Here is a 22,552-nt window from a genome sequence, read left to right as displayed (position 1 = left end):
GAGGGAGTTGGTTTTGTTGGAATCTAAAAGCAGCACTTTGCCCTCTGTTCAGGATCATATACTATCTTTGTATGGCAACAATTACTTGCCTATTATTTTTCGCAAGCAATTTCTATAAACATGTTTTATTTTTAGAGCCACAGTGCGCTCGCATTGACCGGTTTCTGAGTGCTTTAAAAACGGAGTAGACAAAGGGACAGGATTTAATCCTTGTGCCCAATTTCCATCAGGTGGCTGTGAACCCTTAGTGTTGGTGACGTAAACTTGGGAAAAACCAAACCACCCCATGTTTCAATTGTGTGCACGAACGGATGAGTGGGAGGGGTGATAGGTATCTGTGGGAATATTAGGAGTAATTTCGTGACTTTGCCTGTTGGAAACATGCATTGGAAATTTGAGCTGCGTACGATTTTCCAACTTTAATTAAAATGGTTGGACAATCCCAGGCAGCAATGTCCCCGAACTAATATGCGGTTCCAGTAGACGAGGCTCTCATTGGGAGCGCAAATTACTCCTACTAACCGAACAAATCAACTCGCAGCTGGGCAGCCATTCACTGCATCCTACTGTAGGGGCTTAGATAGAAAAAGAACAGGATACCTAAGCCAATAAAACATAACCATTAAAAATGATATAATTCCAACAAATTGATTTTTTTAATGAGAAACCTAAGTGAAGAAGCAAGGCTCATAGTAGAGGAGACCATCAAAGATAAAAAGTAGGAGAGAGAGAATAAGGTAAATGAAGAATTGCTAGTGATGTGATGCTAATTAGGGGGTAATTTTAACCTAACCTGGCCATTGGAAAACCCACAGGATCGGGTGGAACACCAGTTTTACACCCCGCTCAATATTACTCTCCATTGCCTTTAACAGAGAGTAAAATCAGGCGGGGTGTAAAACCAGCATTCCACCCGATCCCGTCAGTTTCCCCATGGGCAGGTTAGGTTAAAATTGCCTCCTTAAGTTTGATTTTTGAAAGCTTAACGGTTGTATGAAGAAGGGAATACTCTAGGAGGCAAAGAGTTTCAAAGTCTTGAGGTCCTGGGAAAGGATGAGTTAGATTAGGAGACATTGCATCAACTGTTGTTTGGGCTGTTAAAAGTTGAAGGTTTATTTTTAAATTTGCATAGTGATACAGTTTGTGCTGTAGTTAAATTTAAATTAGCTTTCAGCAAAGTCAAACATTTTTAACAATGGATATTTTTGGTGATGCAAATATATCCTGCACACTTCTGTACACAAACTTGGCAAAATCTCATGCAGACCAGGTTGCCATGAAAACTGTGTCACTTTAAGGATTATAATTTGTGTTCAGAGTCTCAGATTCCTTTTCTGTACAGCTCCTTACAATTGAAGACTATATATGGAGTTCATTATGATTTTTTAAATCCAAACTGTGTGGTAACAATTTCAATTTTTGTCAATTTTTTTTCACTTATTGCTCTTGAATCACATTTAAATTTTATTTGGAATCATATCTTGTGGCTTTTTTTGTTGTTTAACTTTATTTTATCTAATCCTTTTACAGTTCTTGTGAGTCAGTGAATTGTCTGCAGTTCGCTACATTTTACCAAAGTAGTGTAGACTTGAAGTAAAAGGAAAGATCTGACGTCAACTCCCTCTAAATCATGCCCTGAGTTCCTCTGAGCCGGCCAAAGGCAAGTCCAAAACGATACAGAGTGTCACATCACTAAAGCATCTGAAATACAGAAGGAACCAGCTGCTCTCACTGAAGTCGACTGTAAGTAGGTTCTCTTAATGTTCATTTTCTAAGAAAAGTTTTAAAAAGATAATCAAGGAATGTGATTTTACACTTTTCCTTTATTTAAACTGAGGCTCCTAAACTGACATTCTCTTATTATACTGAGAGATGTGCATTCGTATTCCTTAATGATTTAAATTAAACTTTTTAACAGATACAATAAGTAGTACTTTGGTGCATGTTATGTCTGTTTTAAGGTATGTATATTTATTTTGCCAGTGATTACACGGTGTAGCACCAGAATTTCAATGTTAAACATGCTGATAGTGATATTTTGGTTACCATTTCTTTGGTTATAGAACTGGGGTGTTTTAGTAAAATGAATATACTAAAGTAATGGATTCACAGTTAGGTTTACGATATCATGGACATTTGCACCAATTCATTTTCTGTGTAATCTCTCACCTCGGTTAACTCGTTCAGCATTGACTTTCTCAGGGGCCACAAATCGTTAATAATACTGTCTATTGCTTCTCATGCTGTTCATTTTTGTTACAAATATACTTTTTTAAATGTTTCATTTAAGAGTAACATCTTTGTAGAACAATTTTCCGTTAGTGATAGCAGTGAGGTAAGTGATCTCCTGAGCACTTTGTAATTTTTCCTTTCACTCTGTGCAAAATTGAATGAGGCACTGAGTGTCTAATCTTTTGGGTAAGCAGTATGGAACAGACCGAATCATTTGTTAGAACCACAACAACTTACATTCTTATAGCACCCTCATGTAGAAGAAATATCTCAGGGTGTTTTTCAAGGGGGAGAGGAGAAGCCAAGCATGACATGGGAAGGACAAAGGGAAAACCAAAAATCACAATCCAAGAGATTGGTTTTTAATATGCTTTTGAAAGAAGGAGAAAGGTAACATGGCAAAGTGGTTTAGGGAGACAGTTCCAAACAGCAGGGTTAAGCCACTGATGGTGGAGCAAAGGGAATAGAAAGTGCTCAATAATCCAAGGTCGAGTGCACAGGCTGGTACTTATGGTGGTAGAAGATAAAATGGAATAAAACCGTGGAGGAGTATAAAAATGAAGATGAGGACTTTGAAATCGGTGCACTGGGAGGGGGAAGGAACTAGAGGAGCTTGCCAAGTACAGGGATAATCAGTGTGCAGACCTTTGTGTGAGGGTGAATTTGAGCACTAAGTTCTGAATTAAGTGGAGGTTCTACAGGAGGAGAGGTTAGTGTGGGCAGGATTTGAGAAATCAATTTTGGAGATGGCAAATGCATGGATTAGAATTTTAGCGGCAGCGTGAAAGAAACATGTTCAGAAGTAAATGATTTCCAGAGTTAGAAAAATAGAACCTTTGTGACTTTTTTTAACAAAAGTCAGCTCAAGATCAGTCACGGTTGCGGACCACCTGGTTCAGCCTGAAGGGCAGTCGAGGAGGTTGAGGAAGCCATAGCCAGAGGCACACAGATGCTAGCAGGGACTGAAAAAGATTGCGTCAGTTTGCTTGAGTTGAATTGAAGGAAATTTTGGTCATCCGTGGTTTAATGTTGGGCTGACGGTCTCATAATACAGCAAGAGCCTTGGATTGGATGATGGTGGTTGAAGAGGTAGAATTGGGTGTAATCAGAATACATGTGATAGCTGGTGGATGATGCTAATAATGGATACCATGAATAAGCAAGGGATCAAGGTTGGAGCCCTGGGTCACATTGTAGATAACTGTGCTAAGAACATAAGAACATCAGAAATAGGAGTAAGCCATACGGCCCCTCGAGCCTGCTCCGCCATTCACTAAGATCATGGCTGAATTCCCGCCCTATCCCCATATCCCTTGATTCCCTTAGTGTCCAAATATCCATCAATCTTAATCTTGAATATACACAACAACTGAGCATCCACAACCCTCTGGGGTAGAGAATTCCATAGATTCACAACCCTCTGAGTGAAGAAATTTTTCCTCATCTTGGTCCTAAATGGCCGATCCCATATCTTGAGACTATGACCTCTAGTTCTAGACTCTCCAGCCAGCGGAAACAGCCTCTCAGCAATAGATAAACATTTCTCGGAAAGGAGCAGCCAAAGGGTTCCAGGCAACTGGAGTCTTTCTCAGAATTAAGAAGGTGTCTTATCCACGGAACATTGTTTTGCCTCCACATCTGTTGTGTCTGGGTCAAAACCGTAACCAACTAGAATGTCAAAAATGTCTACTTATATTGGCTTTTGAGAAGCCAATCTGTGGGATAGTGCAGGAGGAGAAACCATCCATGGCTGCATTGTGACAAATAGGAATAGAACCAGGAGAACAGAATGCTGTGAAGATGGAGCATGAAGTCGTGGTCGTAGAAAGGAAAAGAGTAGTCCAGAGTGTTAACAGTAATGAATTTGGGAGGTTGAGGAAGGATAATGAGGCATGCTCGTGGTCATACAGGATGTTATCGGTGACTTGGACCGTAGCAGTCCAGGTGCTAGGGGTGGGAGGGAAACTGGATTAGAAGTATTCAAAAAGGGGGTGCTAGGAGAGATGGCTACAGCATAGATTCATGATCACATTTACTAGGACCTTGAACAGAAAGGCCAGCTTGGAGATGGAGCAACAGCTTGAGGGAGTTGAGGGGTTGAAGCTAAGTTGGTTTAAAAGGTGGGGGGAGTGGGGTAATGACAGTAATTTTGAAAAAGGTGAGGATAGTAGCAGGGGCTAGGGAGAGGTTGGTAACACGAGTGAGAATGAGACCAGTTTAGGTCAGAAATTGGGCCTGTGGAAAGGAAGCAGGTTTCATGGAGGAAATGAGTTTGATAAGATCTGAGAATGAGACGGGGAAGAAAAGAGAGGGGGAGTGGAGGCTGAGTTTAGAATAGTATATGGAGGTGGAGAGGAGACAGAGGGAGCTTGGCTAAAGTTCTCACTTTAGAGCTGGAGAAGCACATGAGCTCCTTACTTTGGTGTCAGAGGTGAAAATGGAGAGGAACGGAGAGGAGGCAATTGATGTTGGAGAAGAAGAATTTGAGGTTGTTCTTACCCTCTAGGATGATCCTAGAGTAATGAGAGATCCTGGAATGACAGTCATAGAGAGGGAGCAGTAGTGATGTTTGTATATAACAGAAATGGTTGCTTCAATGTCGAACATTGGGAACAATTGGAACTTAAAGTTTTAAAAAATAATAATCAGGGATTTGCTCCTTCAGAATGTCACACACACTGCTTGGGCTGTATACACAAGACTATAAAATAGATATTGCATTACTTTGAATCCCATTATTGAAAATATACTTGTTTCTCATGCTGAAAGTGCTTGTGTATGTTTTATGGTGCCTCTCAAGTGTGAAATTCACAAGTTGATGTGAAGATAATTTCTGCTCTGTATTTTTACTTTTTAATATAAGATCCTTGGAATAACATGCATATTGTAAAATGGTCAGTACAGTAACACAGTATACACACTATAGAGTCCGGATCATAAGCTGTCCAAAGGTCCGTAATAAAAGAGTTCTTGTATTACTGTACTTAACGTTCTCTCTTCCACACACACACCAATAAATACATACACGAATATATGCACTCAATTTCTCTCCTCACTCTTACTATCTCTTTCACTCATCACTCTGTCTTTCGCATACACTCAATCACTCCATTTTCTCTCACTCAATCATACTTTTCTCTCTTGTACACACTCAGTTTCGCCTTCTCTCATTATTGCACTCTTCCTCTCTCTCGCTCAATTGCACCACCTTTTACACACACTCAATCTCTCTCCTTTTCTCTTATACTCTCCCTTTCTCCTTTTCTCTTACACTCTTTTCCCCTTTCTCTTCTTTCACACTCAGTTATGCTCTTTCTCACCTTGCAAAGACTAGCATGACCATGATCAGGAACAGTGGAACTGTTTTCATAGGAATATAGAAACTGCTATTCGGAAAAAGACCAAGATCCATCTAGTTCGCCTTCTACCATCCTGGTGGTTGCATGAAACGACTAACTGGAGTGTTAATGCAAGGCTGGCACAAAAATACCATCAAAATAGATTAAAAATGTTTTTAAAAGCCTATAGGAACAATTTACTACCTGGAGGAATGAAACTCCACAGTTTCATTGTTCCCTTTCTGGGCCTCCAAGGTTGAGTGATATATCAGGATCATAAATCACCTCATTTACAGGGTCTGTACGACATGAATTACCAGCCCTAAATGGCTGCAGTGAGAATAATTCATATTAACAGTGTAAATCCAGCAATTTCATGACACACAACGGAGAGGCTCACGGCGAGGTTGCAATTTTGTCGGTTTTGTCGAGGGCAAATCGTCCAGCAAATTGTGGTGAATCGAAACGCATGGCATGTCTTTTCTCCGCCACAAATTGCTGGATATTTTAGGAACTAATAATTCCATGCGCCGTGAACGCGCCATTATTTTTCCAGCAATTTCTGGGCCGATATGCGTACTTTTCAAGGTTTATACCTTCATAGTTACAGGAAAGATGTGTTAAAGGGGCCACAATCTTCATGTAAAAGCTTCTACATGTGTTTTCGAACAGTAGCACAAGTTACATCAAAATGTCTCACTGTCCCTCAAAAAATATTATCATATCACTTGCATGTGACATCAGTACGATGAACATACCATGCAGCTGTTTGGTCACACTCTGCAGAGCTGGGCTAAAATAAGCTGACAAAGGGAGCTGAAAGCAAGTTTTCTTTTATTTTAATGTCATTTTGGAATTCATTTGTTACACACGAGCTCCATTTGCCTTTTGCACAAGTCATGTCATCTGACGGATCATTTCCTGCTTGTGGTCAAAGTTATCTTAGGGATAATCTCACTATTCTCAAAGACTGAAAGAAGTGATTATCAGCTGAAATAAAGCAGATGTATTAAGGGCTGATGTAGCAGCTGGAAAGGGGAAGGAATGAGAAGGAAACAAATGTAGGAACTGGAAATCATGTTACAAAGAAATTCACATGCTCTTATATTTATAGAAATCTATATAATAAGTTGCAACAGGGACTCAAGCACCACTGCCTGACTCTCTCAGACAACAGTGTAACTGCCTCTTAGAATCGTATTATGGGCCAGAAATTCCTGGAAGTCCCTTGCAGTGGAGGGCAGTGGAGAAGAACTCCTGCCATCTTATTGCCAGGTATCCCAAATCCCGGGGATGAGGTCATCTGCAAAGCCAGGACGGGCATGTTGCACCTCAGGGCGGGTCAGTGGCGCAGTCCCCAAACCGCTGACAGAATGTCAAAGTGGTGGCAGAGAGGAGACCCCGAAGAAAATGATCCTCTTGTGTTCTTCTGCTCTCAGTGGAGCAAGCAAGTCTCTTGGGGAAGTTAATCAATGCCCTCTGGAATCGATTTCGTTTCCCTTTTAAACAGGCCTCATTGGGACTCATGTCAGTTCTCAGCTAGTATGAGTCTGGCTGAAGTGGTCATGGAGGTCGGAATTCCCAGGGTAGCCCAGGAACTCCCGCTGGACATAAAGGAGGGCAGGCGAAAAATCCACCAATGGATCCCCCACCGAAAAATGGCAGAGCGGAATACACAGGGCGGAATCTCGGTAGAAACCGGGTTCCACCTTATTCTCCGGCCCCCAATCCGGAGATCCTCCAGGATTTCATCTTAGCCCCAGTTGAAAATCTGGCGCCTTAGAATTTTATAGCACAGAAGGAGACCATTTGGCCCACTGCACTGTGCCGACTCTTTCAAAGAGCTGTTCATTTGGTTCCATTCCCCTGCTCTTTCCCAATACCTTGTAAATTTTTATTTTTCAAATATTGATTCACTTCCCCTTTAAAACCTATTATGGATTCTATTTCCATCACTATTTCTGGCGGGACATTCCACGTTGTAGCAACCCTCTATAGAAAAAAAATTCTTCTAACCTCTCCCTTCATTCTTTCGATGATGATGTTAGGATTGTGCCCCCTAGACTTTTTTTAAACCTCTTCTACAATGCTTCCTGTAATAAAACAAAACTACAAACACACTCTACACTATCCCAAATAGTTACTTTTTGTTTAATTTCCTTTCGGGTCAGCTTCCAACTGAGAAAATTGACCTGCTATATATTAATTCCAAGCTCAGGCCAAGGGATGTCTTCTCACAGCCTTTGTTCGACCATAACTGACCTTGAACATGGGTTTTCTGTTTCCTTTTTGTTCATTCTTACACCAAGAAGTAGATTCTCGCCAAACTACCCTGGCAATTATCCCTGCTGATCTCAAAAGTATCATCATCTCAACCAGAATAGAGTGAATAAATCGCTGAAATGTCCAAACTAACTTTCATTTTCTAAAGCACACTGGTCCAGACACCTTATCTGAATCATAATCTATACCTCCCAGCATTGCTGCCTGTGAATTTAACCCCTTGAAAGCTCAGAACATAAGAACATAAAAATTGGAGCAGGAGTAGGCCATACGGCCCCTTGAGCCTGCTTCTCCATTCAAAAAGATCATGGCTGATCTTTGACCTCAATTCCACTTTCCCGCCCGATCCCCATATCACTTGATTTCCCTAGAGTCCAAAAATCTATCTATCTCAGCCTTGAATATATTCAATGACTCAGCATCCACAGCCCTCTGGGGTAGAGAATTCCAAAGATTCACAACCCTCTGAGTGAAGAAATTCCTCCTCTTCTCAATCTTAAATGGCCGACCTCTTATCCTGAGACTATACCCCCTAGTTCTAGACTCTCCAGCCAGGGAAAACAACCTCTTAGTATCTACCCTGTCAAGCTCCCTCAGAATCTTGTATGTTTCAATGAAATCACCTCTCATTCTTTTAAATTCCAGAGAGCATAGGCCCATTCTACTCAATCTCTCCTCATAGGGCAACCCTCTCATCCCAGGAATCAATCTAGTGAACCTTTATTGCACCGCCTCTAAGGCAAGCATATCCTTCCTTAGATAAGTACTCCAGATGAGGTCTCACCAAAGCCCTGTACAATTGTAGTAAGACTTCCTTACTCTCATACTCCAACCCCCTTGTAATAAAGGCCAACATACCATTTGCCTTCCTAATTGCTTACTGTGCCTACATGTTGTTAAGTTTTGAATAGTAACATTTCTAATATATATTACATCAAAGTCCCCCCATGGTGGCATAGTCAGAATTCCCAAATTGTGACGGAACCAAAATTGATTTGAGTGTGCAATTGATTTGCTACAGTGATAGTCATGTTTCATTGTCTCATTGTAATACATCTGATATTACCACAAGCTAATAATTTACTGTAGACTTGACTGTTAGGGAACTTAGACTGTTACTAATATCATAATATGTAGAGGTTAATTCAGACCAATAGCAAGGCACAAGGCAATAATTGAATCAAGAGATTCCATAAAACACTTAGGAAGGGAACAACTACAAGGCCTCTTGCCTCTGAGGTAGTAGGTTATGGGTTCAAGCCCCATTCTAGAGACTTGAGCACAAAATCTAGGCTGATACTTCTAAGGGATTGCTGCACTCTCTATCATAGGTGCTGTCTTTTGAATGAGACGTTAAACCGAGGCCCCGTCTACCTTCTCAGGTAGGATGTAAAAGATCTTGCAGCAGTATTCAAAGAAGAGGAGCAGAGTTCTTCTGGTGTCCTAATCAATGGTCATTTATCACATTGCTGATTGTGAGACCTTGGCTTGTGCAGTTTGGCTGCTGTGTTTATCAACAAAACAACAGTGACTTCAAAAGTACTTCATTGGTTGTGAAATGCTTTGGAATGTCCTGAAGTCATGAAAGGCGTGTTAGTTATTTTGCTATCATGACCTATCAAATGGCTGTGTATCGTAACCTCAATCATATTGTTAGAAGACACTTGATTCATGTCCCTGCCAAATTAAAAATTACTTAATGGATTAATCATTTTGAGAATTTCAAACTAAATTACATTAAATAAAAACAGAAAATGCTGGAAAAGCTCAGCAAGTCAGGCAGCATCTGTGGAGAAAGAAACACAGTTATTGTTTCATAACTCTGTTTCTTTCTCCACAGATGCTGCCTGACTTGCTGAGCTTTTCCAGCATTTTCTGTTTTTATTTCAGATTTCCAGCATCTGCAGCATTTTGCTTTTGATTAAATGACAATAAAGTCTGGAGTCTGTAATTTTTCAGCCTATTCATAGATCAAGTATCCAAGCTCTCCACAAATCGGCATATTAGCAACCACAAGACATTCAACTTCATTACTCCCATGGCTCCTGAAGCTACTGATTCATGTTTTCCAGGCACTGACTGCCCTTCAGTACATCACCCAGTAGACATTCCTTCCGTTTGTATCTAGATGGCAAGTTGGCTATTGATCATGAGGGTAACACAGCAAGACCCGGACCTATCCTTATCCAATGCCCACAAACATCACCAGTCAGCAGAAGTCACTGAACAACTAAAGATGACAACGATTTCTCATGGAATGAGTATCAACATTGTACTAATCCCAGACATCACTTCTCCCCATAATACTAATCCAGGTCAACAGGTGTGGTGCTAGCTTGGCTATGATTTTAGGCCCTCAATGATACTATCATTGAGCCAGTAGGGCTCAAGGGAAGAATATGCAAGACCGACTCCCTCCCACTTTTGCTGTGGCTTGCCCATACGCCCTGTGGAGCTGGGTAGTGGCAGGATACTGCTACTTCTGTCGCCTGTTGCAATTTCCTGACCAATGTCACCTTTTCCCAATGTGTAATTCCAAGCCCTTCAAGCAACCCTGTCCCTATATTGTAAATGTTAATGTAACTCAATAAATAATCTGCATTATAGGATACTGGCCAAAATACAGGAAAAGGTGGTAAACTTGTAAAGATGTGGGTAAAATAGACCAGGTGGTAGCCCGCCATCTTAATAAGCCTTGATGGAGAACATTAAGGTATATTCATCTAATTCTTAGGTATTTAGAATATAGTCTAGAAATAACTGTTAATAATAAAAACAGATGAACACAACAATATTTTAACAGAGGCATTGATTACTGCCTCAGTTAAAATGGCAGGTGTTGGGATGTCATATGAAGGAGTTGTGTTTGCCTACTATTATCATCAATGGTAATTTCTAGTCTTATATCATTTTTGGAAGATGGGAATTCTCACCCATAACTCCCCAAATAAGGAGAAGCTGATCTCGGTAACAGGGCCCTGTGAGGGAAACAGCAAGCAATAGTGAGGTATTAGCACTAATAGGAAGGAAAATTCAAAGGGTAAGTCCCCAGCTTCTTTAAAGTGCTTTCTAGTAACTAATTCTAAAGTGTAATTTGCAGTGGTATGGGAGCAGGGTCTTGTAGACCAGATGGAATAGTATGTAGCACTGTGGAAATCTAAATGGGGGTAGGGAGGGGGGGAAACAACTAAACTGGGAAACTATAAAAAACTAAAACTTCCCAGCATTCAATCAGCACGCACAGGGTTAACCTGAGCAGTGTTTGTTAACAATTATTTTATGATTTTAGAAAATCGCTACTAAAAGGTTGATGACCCTTTAAAGTTTAAGCCTGACAGATGGTTTGGGAAACATTCCCAACTTTTGCACTTGGCAGAACTTCTCTTAACAATTTCTAAAAAAAAAATTTTAAACTTGTTTTAAGTTTTGTACAGTTTAAAACGATTAATAAAACTTGTTTTTTAAAGACAAGGATGTCTTAACCCTCTGGGAGCTAAATAAAAATGAAATAGCATTACGCATCCTTTATTACTAACTGTCACATCCAGGCTTCAGGATATCGTTCATTATATCTATTATATGTTTTATATTTTATCTCTTCATCTTCAGCAATAATGTCTCCCCTGCGCCTCCTGATCAGAACATTTCCTGTGGTAGATATCATCCAACTAAAAGGGAATTGGAAAAGGCATGAATATAAAACAACAGTGGGAAACAGGACAAGAGTAGTTAGCACCAGCTGAAGAGCTATCAGCAACACAAGTGCGATGGGCTGAAGGGCTTCTTTCACGGTATCATTTCTATGGCCGGGAAATTCCTTGAAGGTGCTCAATGCTACTTTCTCAACTGAAGTTAACTCATGTTAATAGCAGGTTCAACTTTGCAAGGTCTGACCATCCAGGTTCCTCAATAGCTCATTTGATAAAGCTGCTATCTGATATAGAAGTAAGCCATATGGACCTGTAAGGTCCTAAATATAATCCCTGGTATATGCTGCCAGCTGGAGCCTACCATAATAGGGTTATTGGAGTGAGAAATTGAGCCCGGGTTTCTGGACCTGTGTTATCCAGTGAGATAGTTTAGTCATATGCATTTGAAATAAATGCTGGGTACAGTAGTGTAGTGGTTGTGTTACTGGACTCGTAATCTTGAGGCTAGGACCAATAATCCAGGGAACATAAGTTCAAATCCCACCACAGCAGTTTGAGAATTTGAATTCAGTTAAGAAAAAATTAGAAGTAAAAAGCTGGTATCAGTAAATGTGCCCATGAAGCTATTGGATTGTTGTAAAAACCCAACTGGTTCACTAATGCCCTTTAGGGAAGGAAACATGCTGTCTTTATCCAGTCTGGCCTATATGTGAGTCCAGTCTGACATCAACATGGCTGACTCTTAACTACCCTCTGAAATATCCTGGCAAACCACTCAGTTGTAGCAAATCACTACAAGGAAAAAGGCCCATCACCACCAATAAATGGGCAATAAATGCCGGCCTTGCCAACGACACCACACCCGAGAATGAATTTTTAAAAACATGACTTTAAGCTAAGTAAAACACAAGCAAAAACATAATTTGAGGAGCTACTATATTATTATACCATATTATACTAAGAGTTGTTAACAACTTCTTTACCCAGAGAACGGGTAACCACATGGAGTAGCTGAGGTGAATAGCATAGATGCATTTAAGGGCACGCTAGATAAGTACATGAGGGAGAAAGGAATAGAAGGGTATTCTGATAGAGTTAAATGAAGTAGGGAAGGAGGAGGCCTGTGTGGATCATAAACACTGGCATAGACCAGGCCAGATGGCCTGTTTCTGTGTTGTAAATTTTATGTAATTCCATGTAAAACATAAAACTGATCATCACTTAGCCAATTGGACATAGACACAAATATAAATTCCTGATACAACAAGAACTGTGTACAGTTCTGGTCACCCTATTATAGAAAGGATATTATTAAACTAGAAAGAGTGCAGAAAAGATTTACTAGGATGCTACCGGGACTTGATGGTTTGACTTATAGGGAGAGGTTGGATAGACTGGGACTTTTTTCCCTGGAGAGTAGGAGGTTAAGGGGTGATCTTATAGAAGTCTATAAAATAATGAGGGGCATAGATAAGGTAGATAGTCAAAATCTTTTCCCAAAGGTAGGGGAGTCTATAATGAGGGGACATAGATTTAAGGAGAGAGGGGAGAGATACAAAAAGGTCCAGAGGGGCAATTTTTTCACTCAAAGGGTGGTGGGTGTCTGGAACGAGCTGCCAGAGGCAGTAGTAGAGGCGGGTACAATTTTGTCTTTTAAAAAGCATTTGGACAGTTACATGGGTAAGATGGGTATAGAGGGATATGGGCCAAGTGCAGGCAATTGGGACTAGCTTAGTGGTATAAACTGGGCGACATGGACATGTTGGGCCGAAGGGCCTGTTTCCATGTTGTAAACTTCTATGACTCTATGACTCTATAAGATATGGCTTTGGTGGTTTGACACGAGGTGTCACAAGAACATATTAAAATGATCCTTGCTGGCCTTCACTGGCTTCCTATCATCCAGTATAGTTCAAAAGCTTTCAAAATCTTTGTTCTCATTTACAAAAATCTCCACAGATTCACCCCATTCAATCTCTGCAACCTCCTCCAGCCCTCTATCCCAGCGCGCACCCTCCCCTCTTCTAAGCCTGGACTATTGTGCATTCCCCCGTTTTCCTCTGCACCATTAGTGGCAATGCATTTAACCATCATGACCCTGCACTCTGAATTTGCCTTGCTACCTCGCCCCACCTTTAAAAGACTTCTCAAAAGCTACCTCAGTGACTACCCTTTAGTTGGCTTTCCTATCCTTCTCCCAGTTCCTGCTCATGTCTTCCCCTTCCCCCTTTGTGAAGAACCTTAGGATGCTTCGCTGTGTTAAAGGCACTACATAAATTGTGTAATTGATGGAGAAAAGTAGATGAAGGGTTAGGTTGTTGGAGATATTACTGAGCTTGAAGCCCACCCTACATGATGCTATTTTCAGCACTTGGATATTACGAAAGGTGAACTTTCCAAAGAAGTTTCAGTTCTCAGTGACATCAAGGTGTACAACACATTTTTTTCCTACAGGCAAATAGGACAATTCAGGAGGCCCAAGTATTATAGCCACTAGTTCTGTAACCATATCAGGCACCATTCTATTATATCTCTAATAACCACAAAATGCCCTATACACACTGAAAGTCAATTCTCTAACATATTGGGGTCAAACTGCAAGTTGACTCAAGATGTTGATAATAAATTAATGTAACTCGACTAGAGCTACAACCCCATCACTCTGTAGAGAGTCTGCTTTTAGTCAACTTAGCACGAAGTAGTATTAGAATTTATTTGGCTGGTGAATGAGGACACAGAGACAAGAGCTTAGATTTTTCTGCAACGGTGAGATTTACAGCGTACATCGCCAATCTCGCCGTCTGGCACACCGATCTTGCAGTCTGGGGCACCGATCTTGCTGTCTGGAACGCCGATCTCATTGTCTGGCATGTCAATCTTGCCGTCTGGGGCACTGATCTTGCTGTCTGGGGCGCCGATCTCACTATCTAGCGTGCCGATCTCGATCTGGTGCGCCAATCGCCATCTGGCATTGCCAATCTCGCCATCTGGCATTGCCGATCTTGTCGATTGGGGCACACATTACACCGTTGCTAACTTGCTCCAAATGTTGCTGGTTTTCTAATTAGAATACGCTGCAGTGAGCAGAGCGCTGAGTGAGGCATTCAGCACTGATCTTAGACTTGAAGTGATGGTACATTCACCATCCAGAGCAGAGGGAAGTTTTAATTAATGGAAGTGTAACTTCTTAAATTATCTTTGATCCACAATTATTTTAAGTCATAATGTCCCTTTACAAGTTTTGAGATTTTTGTCAGTTTCACTGCTGTGTGAGATCTATGAATTCAGGTCACTCCAAGTTGCTACATTATATCCCTGGAATGTTGTGATTTGATTGAGGTTTTTAGGATTTTAAAAGGAATTGATAGGGTAGATAGAGAGAAACTTTTCCTGCTGGTGGGGTAGTCGAGGACAATTGGACATAGCCTTAAAATCAGAGCCAGGCCATTCAGGAGAGAAGTTAAGAAACACTTCTTCACACAGAGGGTGGTAGAAGGGTGGAACTCGCTCCCACAAAAAACAGTAGATGCTAACTTAATTAATAATTTTAAACCTGAGATCACTAGATTTTTGCGAACCAAGGGTATTAAAGGACATGGAGCCAAGGCGGGTAGATGGAGTTAGGTTACAGATCAGCCATGATCTCATTGAATGGCAGAACAGGCTCGAGGGGCTGAATGGCCTTCGCCTGTTCCTATGTTCCTACCTTCATATAATTTATTAATAATTAAGGAATAAAATAATGATTGACTTTTATGTGGATTACGAGGGCACAGAATGAGCTGAGCAAGCTAACTTTGAATTTTTAACGCGTTGAAAAGTTCTGATCATTATTTCGGTTTGAATGAGACTAAAGATCAGAACACCTTGTGGACAGCAAAAATTTACATATTGACAGTCTGGGGTAGAAATTCATCTGGGCCTGTTTTCGGATAAAGAATCGCGCTGTGCAGCCGACAGGCATGGCCCAATCACGTGGGTGCAACCAGGAAGCAAAATTGGTGCAGGTCCCTCATTATCACAAAATAGGCGAGCTGCCAGTGCTACCAACGCTATTGGGGACAGGAAAATTGGGCAACTCTCACCACATTTAAAGGCAGCCTGTACTTCTTGAAGGCAGCAGGCAAGTTACAGAAATGGCAGGCTGAGGAGAAGCTGGAAGGGCCCCCCCCCCACCACCGGTTTTCGGTTGCTGCATTGGAGGTGTTGGTGGAGGAGGTGCGCAGGGGCAGGGACATCCTCTTCCCACCAGGCATTAGGAAGGTCTCAAGTCAAGCTGCTCAGCAGCAGTGACAGAGCAGGTTAGTGCTGGGAAATCACCCCATTGACCTGACTGCAATGCTGCAAGGAGTTTACTGACCTGACCAGGGTTGCCAAGATAAGACCCGTAACTCAGATCTCACATTACTCTCCGCTTAACCCTGCACTACCTGAAGCCCCAACCCTCCCGCTTACCGGCATTCTCCTCTATTCACTGCATCACACTTTATTCCACCTCCTTCTGCTCCTAATGCCACACTCTGGACCTGCTACTCTCCTCACTACTATTACCCTCACTTCCTCAAGCCTCTGCCAACTTTCACATACCAGTACCACTATTCTCCCTTGACATCAACATCCTCAAATCATCTCACTAGGCTACCACTAATACTATCCCTTGTTTCTGATAACAGGGAGCAGGTGAGGACAGGAGGAGTGACAGCCTCCACTAACATCCTCTCCCCAGTCGATGAAGAGATCATGGTTTCATCAGGCACCTGGCAAGTGGTGAAGCTGGAGAATGGGTCCTGCAGGGTTCTTGGCCACTTTGGTGCAAATCCCCAGGAAAATCTGTGCCAATAATAATTAAATTTAGCTTGTGTCGTACTCATCTTAAAATCATGTGCACAATTCAATCCGATTATGACATAAGGACTGGTTGGTGCATTGTGTTAGGACACGTCCTTTTGTCTTTGGGCCCTGGGTTTGAATTCATCCAGGGCTAATTGGGTGGAAGTGTCCTCTCTGTTAGCTGTCGGGCCATGATTTTGGGTAGCCTCCAAATATTTCTAAGTGACCATGACCCATAACTGTGTATGTTACTTCATCCCCCTCGTATTGTTCACAGTATCATAGTAGGTACAGCACAGGAGGAGGTTATTCAGCCCATCGTATCTGTGCCGGCTCTTTGAGAGATCTTTCCAATTAGTCCCACTCCCCTGCTCTTTGCCCATAGCCCTGTAAATGTTTTCCTTCATGTATTTATCTTATTCCTCTTTGAAAGTTACTATTGAATCTGCTTCCATCACACTTTCAGGCAGTGCATTTCAGATCATAGCACTCCCTGCGTAAAAATGTTACCTCATGTCGCCTTTGGCTCTTTTGCCGATCACCATAAATCTGCATCCTCTGGTTACCAACCCTTCTGCCATTGGAAACAGTTTCTCTTTATTTACTCGACCAAAATTGTTCATGATCTATCAAATCTCCCCTTAACCTTCTCTGTTCTAAGGAGAACAACCCCAGCTTCTCCAGTCTCTCCACATAACTGAAGTCCCTCATCCCTGGTACCATTCCAGTAAATCTCTTCTGCTCCCTCTCTAAGGCCTTGACTTCCTAAAGTGTGGTGCCCAGAATTGAACACAATACTCTAGCTGACGTCTAACCAGTGTTTTATGAAGGTTTAGCATAACGCCCTTGCTTTTGTACTCTATGCCTCTATTAATAATGCCCTTAATCCCATATGCTTTCTTAACAGCCTTCTCAACTTGTCCTGCCACCTTCAAAGATTTGTGTATGTGCACCCACTCTGTTCCTGAACCCCCTTTAAAATTGTACCATTTCGTTTATATTGCCTCTCCTCATTCTCCCTACCAAAATGCATCACTTCACACTTCTCTGCATTAAATTTCATCTGCCATGTGTCAGCCCATTTCACCAGTCTGTCTATGTCCTCCTGAAGTCTGTTACTATCCTCTACATTGTTTACTACATTTCCGAGTTTCGTGTCATCTACAAACTTTGAAATTATACTCTCTATACCCAAATCCAGGTCATTAATACATATCAAAAAGAGCTGTGGTCCTAATACTGACCCCTGGGGAACACCACTGTATACTTCCCTCCAGTCTGAAAAACAACCATTCACCACTATTCTCTGCTTTCTGTCCCCTAGCCAGTTTTGTATCCATGCTGCCACTGCCCCTTTAATCCCATGGGCTTTAATTTTGCTAACGTCTATTATGTGGTACTTTATCAAATGTCTTTTGAAAGTCCCTGTACACAACATCAACCGCATTACTCTCATCAACCCTCTCCATTAATTCATCAAAGAACTCAATCAAGTTAGTCAATCATGATTTTTCATTAACAAATCCGTGCTGACTTTCATTTATTAGCCCATACTTTTCCAAATGCCAATTAATTTTGTCCCAGATTATTGTCTCTAAAAGTTTCCCCACCATCGACGTTGTTGATCTCTCTAAAATCTTCTCAACAATATCCAACAGCACGTGTCTTGAAAAAGAAACAGAATAGACAAAAACAAACAATAATATGTTAGAATGGAGCTTAAAGTATAATTTTTAACAAAGGGTAATAATGACACGACTCATTCTGAATGAGTCTCAAAAGAGCGTCAAGACCAAGTTTGCACTGGGTATGAATTTCCCCCTCTTTTGTTTCAATGGCAGTAAATTGCTGATACTAGAGGGCTTGACAGGATAGATGCTGCGAGACTATTTCCCCAAGCTGGAAAGTCTAGAACTAGAGGGCAGAGTCTCAGGATAAGGGGTCAGGCATTTAGGACTGAGATGAGATGGAATTTCTTCACTCTGAGGTTTCTGAATCTTTGGAATTCTCTACCCCAGAGGGCTGTGGTTGCTTAGTCGTTGAGAGCGATAGATTTTTGGACTCTAAGGAAATCAAGGGATATGGGGATCAGGCAGGAAAGTGGAGTTGAGGTCGAAAATCAGCCATGATCTTAATGAATGGTGGAGCAGGCTCGAGGGGTCATGTGGCCTACTCCTGCTCCTATTTCTTATGATACGTAGAGTGAGACATATTAAAAAAATATAGCCAGTATTAATGTGTTGTTCCCTATTTTTTATTGCTCAGCATCCCATAATATAGAACCAGAGAAAAGATACAGCACAGAAGGGGGCCATTCAGCCCATCGTGTCCACGTCGGCTTGAAGAACAACCAGGTGCCCATTCTAATCCCACCTCCCAGCACCCGGTCCGTAGCCCTGCAGCTTACAGCACTTTAGGTGCAGGTCCAGGTACTTTTTAAAAGAGTGAGGGTCCCTGCCTCTACCACCAATTCGGACAGCAAATTCCATACACCCACCCCCTCTGGGTAAAAAGGTTTTTCCTCAAGTCCCCTCTAATCCTTCCGCCAATCAGCTTGTCCTCTCAAATCTATGTCCTCCAGTTCTTGAACTCTCCGCTAGGGGAAACAGGTACTTCCTGTCTACTCTATCTGGGCCCCTCATAATTTTGTACACCTCAATCAAGTCACCCCTCAGCCTCCTCTGCTCCAAGGAAATCAACCCCAGCCTATCCAATCTCTCCTCGCAGCTGCAATTTTCAAGCCCTGGCAACATTCTTGTAAACCTTCTCTCTCTTCAGAGCAATTATGTCCTTCCCATAATGTGGTGACCAGAACTGCACACAATACTCCAGCTGTGGCCTTACCAGCGTTTTATACAGTTCCATCATTACATCCCTGCTTTTGTATTCTATACCTCGGCTAATAATGGAGAGCATTCCGTATGCCTTCTTCACAACCTTATCTACCTGTACTGCCACCTTCAGGGACCTTGCACATGCACTCCAAGGTCTCTCACTTCCGCTACCCCTCAATATATTCCCGTTTACTGCATATTCCCTTTTACTGTTTGCCCTCCCTAAATGCATTACCTCACACTTCTCCGGGTTGAACTCCATTTACCACTTTTCCGCCCATTCCACCAACCCAATGATATCTTCTTGGAGTCTATAGCTAGCCTCTTCATTATCAACTACACGGCCAATTTTTGAGTTGTAGGAACATAGGAACATAGGAACAGGAGTAGGCCATTCAGCCCCTCGTGCCTGCTCTGCCATTTGATAAGATCATGTCTGATCTGTGATCTAACTCCATATACCTGCCTTTGGCCCATATCCCCTAATACCTTTGGTTGCCAAAAAGCCATCTATCTCAGATTTAAATTTAGCAATTGAGCTAGTATCAATTGCCGTTTGCGGAAGAGAGTTCCAAACTTCTACAACCCTTTGTGTGTAGAAATGTTTTCTAATCTCACTCCTGAAAGGTCTGGCTCTAATTTTTAGACTGTGCCCCCTACTTCTAAAATCCCCAACCAGCGGAAATAGTTTCTCTCTATCCACCCTATCTGTTCCCCTTAATATCTGATAAACTTCGATCAGATCACCCCTTAACCTTCGAAACTCCAGAAAATACAACCCCAATTTGTGTAATCTCTCCTCGTAACTTAACCCTTGAAGTCCGGGTATCATTCTAGTAATCCTACGCTGCACTCCCTCCAAGGCCAATAAGTCCTTCCGAAGGTGCGGTGCCCAGAACTGCTCACAGTACTCCAGGTGCGGTCTAACCAGGGTTTTGTATAGCTGCAGCATAACTTCTTCCCCCTTGTACTCTAGTCCTCTAGATATAAAGGCCAGCATTCCATTTGCCTTCTTGATTATTTTTTGCACCTGTTCATGACACTTCAATGATCTATGTACCTGAACCCCTAAGTCCCTTTGGACCCATCCATTGTTTTTAACTTTTTACCATTTAGAAAGTACCCTGTTCTATCCTTTTTTGATCCAAAGTGGATGACCTCACATTTGTCTACATTGAATTCCATATGCCACAGTTTTGTCCATTCACCTAATCTATCAATATCGCTTTGTAATTTTATGTTTTCATCTACACTGCTTACAATGCCACCAATCTTTGTGTCATCGGCAAACTTAGATATGACACTTTCTATGCCTTCATCTAAGTTGTTAATAAATATTGTGAATAACTGAGGCCCCAAGACAGATCCCTGCGGGACTCCACTAGTCACATCCTGCCAATGTGAGTACCTTCCCATTATCCCTACTCTCTGTCGCCTTTCGCTCAGCCAACTTCCTAACCAAGTCTGTACTTTTCCCTCAATTCCATGGGCTTCTATCTTAGCTAACAGTCTCTTATGTGGGACCTTATCAAATGCCTTCTGGATTTGTCTGCAAATTTGCCAATCATGCCCCCTACATTCAAGTCCAAATCATTAATAAATACCACAAACAGCAAGGGACCCAACAGTGAGCCCTGTGGCACATCACTGAAAACAGATTTCCATTTGCAAAGACATCCATCGACTTTTACCCTTTGTTTCCTGTTACTGAGCCAATTTTGGAACCAATTCGCCACATTTCCCTGCATCCCATGGGCTTTTACCTTTCTGACCAGTCTGCCATGTGGGACCTTGTCAAATGCCTTACTAAAATCCATGTAGACAACATCCACTGCACTACCCTCATCAATCCTCCTTGTCACTTCCTCAAATAATTTAATCCGATTTGTAAGGCATGACCTTCCCTGAACAAATCCATGCTGACTATCCCTGATTAAACCATGCCTTTCCAAGTGACAGTTTATCCTACCACTCAGTATTGATTCTAATAGTTTGCCCACCACCGAGATAAGACTGACCGGCCTATAATTGTTCGGCCTTTCCCTCGTACCCTTTTTAAACAATGGTGCTACATTTGCAGTCTTCCAATCCTCCGGTACTTCCCCTGTATCTAGTGAGGATTGGAAAATGATCCTCAGAGCATCCGCTATTTCCTCCCTGGATTCCTTCCATCACCGAGGAAACAATCCATCTGGCCCTGGTGACTTATCAACTTTCAAGGATTCCAGTCCCTCTAGTACTTCCTCTCTATTTATGTTTACCTTATCCACTATTTCACACCTCTCCTCTTTAACTACTACGTCCGGATCATCCTTTTCCTTTGTGAATACGGAGACAAAATATTCATTTAAAACCCCACCCATATCCTCTGCTTCTACACACAAGTTACCCTGATCATCCCTGATAGGTCCCACCTTTTCCTTAGCTATCTTCTTGTTCTCAATGTACTGATAAAACATCTTTGGGTTTTCTTTAATCTTACTAGCTAATATTTTTTCATGCCCTCTCTTTGCTTTCCTTATTTCCTTTTTTACGTCATCCCTGTACTTTCTATACTCCTCTAGGCTTTCTGCAGTATTTACTTTTCTGTGACAGTCATAAGCTTTCTTTTTCTGCTTTATCTTGCCCCGTATACTTCGAGACAACTAGGGGGCTCTAAATTTGGCAGTGCCACCCTTTATCTTTGAGGGGACATGTCTGCATTGTACCCATAGAATTTCACTTTCTAGTGCCTCCCAGTGGCTTGCCACTGATTTCTCCTCAAGTAGTTGTGTCCAGTCCACTTCTGCCAAATCACCTCTTAGTTCTGTAAAATTTGCCTTCCCCCAATTTAAAACGTTTACTCCAGATGTAACTCTGTCCTTTTCCATAATAATGCTAAAACTAACTGAATTGTGGTCACTATCCTCAATATGGTCACCCACTGTCACTTCACCCACTTGCCCATCTTCATTTCCCAGGACTAAATCTGGAATTGCATCCCCTCTTGTTGGGCTTGTCGCGTACTGGCTAAAAAAGTTCTCCTGGACACCGATCAAGAATTTTGCACCCTCTGTGCCCCTCACACTGTTTGACTCCCAGTTGATGTTGGGGTAGTTGAAGTCCCCTACTATTATTGCCCTCTTATTTTTGCACTCAGAAATTTGCCTACATATTTGTTCTTCTATCTCCCTTTCGCTATTCGGGGGGCCTGTAGTACACTCCTAGTAGTGTGACTGCCCCTTTTTTATTTCTTAGCTCAACCCATATGGCCTCGATTGATGATCCATTTAGCATATCATCCCTTCTCACAACTGTAATTGATTCTTTAACCAATAATGGTACTCCCCCTCCTTTTTTTATCACCCACTCTATCCTGCCTGAAAACTTCATATCCAGAGATATT

General features: G+C 41.8%; 1 protein-coding gene across 1 annotated transcript in view; it reads left to right on the top strand.

Annotated features, from left to right (window-relative positions):
- Positions 1-1,654: 1,654 nt before the first annotated feature.
- Positions 1,655-22,552, top strand: part of gpr20 (G protein-coupled receptor 20) — a 35,242-nt gene continuing 14,344 nt past the window's right edge. Inside the window, exon 1 of the mRNA XM_067978496.1 lies at positions 1,655-1,743. The gene's annotated coding sequence lies outside the window, so the exon portion shown is untranslated. The remainder of the gene's footprint in view (positions 1,744-22,552) is intronic.

The sequence above is a fragment of the Heptranchias perlo genome, chromosome 3, assembly GCF_035084215.1.
Source record: "Heptranchias perlo isolate sHepPer1 chromosome 3, sHepPer1.hap1, whole genome shotgun sequence".
Classification (NCBI taxonomy): Eukaryota; Metazoa; Chordata; class Chondrichthyes; order Hexanchiformes; family Hexanchidae; genus Heptranchias; species Heptranchias perlo.
Note: the sequence above shows the minus strand (reverse complement) of the source record. Positions and strands in the feature narration are given on the sequence as shown.